Raw genomic sequence first — 3,422 nt, 5'->3', positions numbered from 1 at the left:
AACAAACACAGAATAGGTACTTGTTTTTTTAATGGTTATCAGACACTACTAACGACCAGTAAATTTATTGCAAGAGTGGTTTATCATTAATTAATCAAGTTTTTAATTAAGTGTTGTTGTGTTTATTATTGTTGTTGTTATATTGTTGCGTGTGATCATTGCACACATCGGCCAAAAAAAAAAAATATATATATATATATATATATAAATACGTTATGATTTTAATTATATTTTTTAGTAATGATCATCTCATTATAGTGACAATGATAATGATGATATTGATGATAATATTGATGATAATTATCATAATGATGATGATATTGACAATAATGTTGAGATTATTATTTTGTTATGATAATGATGATGATGATAATAGTAACAATGATGATGATAATGATTACATGAGTAATCCCACGTTTAATCGCCTTTTCCCATATCCGCATACCCATGTACCCACTCTTGCTAAAAATACCCCTTCCCCCCCTCGCTACCCCCCCTCCTTAATCAGAGATGTTCTTAGGGGCGTTTTTTTTTTTTTTCACGTTCCCATGTTATGCATTATGTATCCGGTGTGCTCGGTGTTTTTGTTTTCTTGGCTTATTTATTTCTGTTTTTTTTTTCTCTTTTATCTTTCTTTTCTTCTCTCTCTTTCTCTCTCTTTTCCTCCCTTCCTCCTTTTAATTTACTCGCTCTCCCTCCTTCACTCTCTCTCTCTCTTTCTCTCTTCCTTTCTCTCTCTCTCCCTCCCCCTCTCTCCCCTCCCTCTCCCCTCTCCCCCCCTCCCCCTCTCTCCCTCCCCCTCCCCCTCTCTCCCCCCTCCCTCCTCTCTCTCCCCCATCCCTCTCCCCCTCCCTCTCCTCTCCCTCCCTTTCCCTCTCTCCCTCTCCGCTCTCAGCTCTCCCTCACGTCCCTTCTCCTTTCCCGACCCCCGTCCCTCCCGCCCCCCTACCGCATCCTTCCCTCTCTCTCCTCCCGACCCATCCCCCACCTTTTCCCTTCTCGTCGCCTCCCTCTCCCCCCCCTCCCTTTCTCCCTCTCCCACCTCCTCTCCCTTCCTCACCCCCCCTCCCTCTCCGTCTCCCCCTCACTCTCCCTCCTCCTCTCCCTCACATCCCTCTCCAACCCCACCCCTACCCCTCTCATACCTCACCCTCCCCTTCCCCCCTCTCCCCCCCTCCCCCTCCCTCTCTCCCCCTCTCTCTCCTCTCTCTCCCTCCCCCCTCCCTCCCTTTCCCCTCTCTCCTCCCAAGTCGGTAATCGCACAGACCAGCACTAGAATCAGTGAGTGTTAACCGTTTCACTAAACACCTCTTAATTAAGTACATGATATGATCACTAAACCATTGGTCCGTGGTCTTTGTATGCGAGACAAGTATACTGTGCCTTGGTGTATTTGTCATCAGTGTGTTTGTTATTCTTGTTGATTACATTTGACTAAAAAAAGAGGTCTGTTGATTTTTTTTTTTTTTTTTTTTTTTTTTTTTTTTTTTTTTTTTTTTTTTTTGTTGTTTAGTTGTTGTTGAATTGAGAATAGATATTTATAGTATTGTATTATTACCTTTATTCTCATACATCTCTATTGCTTACTTTAGGTGTTTGTTTTTCTATGTTGAACTCATTTCTCTCTTCTCTTTACTTTATGACAATGTTTGCTTACTTTCTTTTGTCTCTCTTTCACTGTCGCTGTGTTCTTCTCCAGTATTCTTACATCCTTTCTCTATCTATTCATCTTTAAGTCTTCCTTTCTTACTCAACTCTTACTACTCGTTTTATTCTTCCTCTTCCTCTTCCTCTAGCCTTTTCTTATTCTCCTTCTTCTCCCTCTCCTTTACTTCCGGTCAGGGACGAAAGAGGAGAACAGAATAGTAATTGAAAAGCCGTTTTTATGACTTGTTTGTAAACAAAACAGGCTTGGGTTATTGAACAAAATTCCTGACGTCGGCTTTTAGAATTCAAAGGGACTTTCTTCATTGGATGTTTGTATTTGTCATCCTGCGAATGGTATGTTTGTTTTATGTGTTTGTATTTTATTTAGAGAGGAAGGGATGAGGAAGGAGAGGGAAGAGAGGGAGGAAGGAGAGGTGAGCGAAAGAGAGAGAAAGCGAGAGGGATGGAGGATTGGGAAGAATGAAAATAAAAGTAATGATATAAGGGAAGAGAGTACATAAACGATGATGATGAAAAATAATAATGAATCAGCAGAAAGTATCGGCAATTAACTATAAAATCCAGTATAGCATTCAAACACAGACCGATTAGTCGTTTAATAATTCATCATTTTAGTTCCTCTAGAATCTCTAAAACTCAAAAAATGAGCCCTCGACAGATATCAGTAACGCACTCCGACCGCCGGACTTAAGGAATACGTAACAGACAATCGGTCTTCCGGCTTCGGTTTCCGAAAAGAGATTATCTTAATGCAGTTCTCTTTTTTTTCTCTCTCTCCCACCCCCCCATTCCTACACATTCTCTCTCTCTGTCTTTCTCTGTCTTCTTATCTCTTCTCTCTCACTCTCATTTCTCTATCTTCTGTCTCACGCTCTCTATCTATGCAAACAATCTCCTTTCTCTCTACTCTCGTCTTCTCTCTCCTCACTCTCACTCTCACTTCTTCTCTCTCTCTCTCTCTATATATATATATCTTATTCTAATACATTATATATACTATAGAGTATATATATGATATATAAAATATATATATATAATATTTTTTTTATTTTTTGTCTTTTTTTTATTTTATTTTTTTTTTCTTACCTTCATCCGTATCACTTCTAATTTTACCTTCCTTCCACGTTTTCTTATCCTTATGTTTTCTTTTATATATGCTTCTTCCTCTTTATCCATCATTTTTTCCTCGTAATATCCCTCCACCCTTCTTTCTTTCTTCTGCTGTCTTTGTTTCTCTTCTTCTCCTCCAGTTTTCCTTCTTCATATGTTTCCTTTCTTTTTTCTTTCTCTCTCACTTCCTTCTCATCTCTTCACTGTTTCTGTTGTACCCTCTTTCACTCCTCCTTCCCTTCCACCTCCCTCATTCCGTCCGCCCTCCCTCCTTCCCTTCCCTCTTCCTCCCTTCCTTCTTCCTATCCCTCATCCTCCTCTTTACGTATTCACATTCCCTTCCTTCCTTCCCTTTCTTTCCCTCCTTCTCTTAAAATCCCTACCCCCTCCCTCTCTTTTTAACTTCCTTCCTTCCTCCCTCCCTCCCTCCCTTTTCCCACCACCTCTCCTACTCCCTCCCACACTCCCCTACTTCCTTCCTTCCCTCTTTCATCCCTCCCTCTTCCCTTCCCCTTCCCTTCCCCCTCCCTCTGCCCTCTTATCTTACCCTTCTCACCCTCCTATCCCATCCCTCCCTCTCCCTCCATTCCCTCGTCCCCTCTTCCCTACTTCCACCCCTTCTCCCATTCCCTCTCCATCCCCCT

Source organism: Penaeus japonicus, unplaced genomic scaffold, assembly GCF_977035675.1.
Source record: "Penaeus japonicus unplaced genomic scaffold, GWHDUDI00000001_assembly GWHDUDI00000032, whole genome shotgun sequence".
In the NCBI taxonomy this organism is placed as follows: Eukaryota; Metazoa; Arthropoda; class Malacostraca; order Decapoda; family Penaeidae; genus Penaeus; species Penaeus japonicus.
This window is presented reverse-complemented; position numbering follows the sequence as displayed.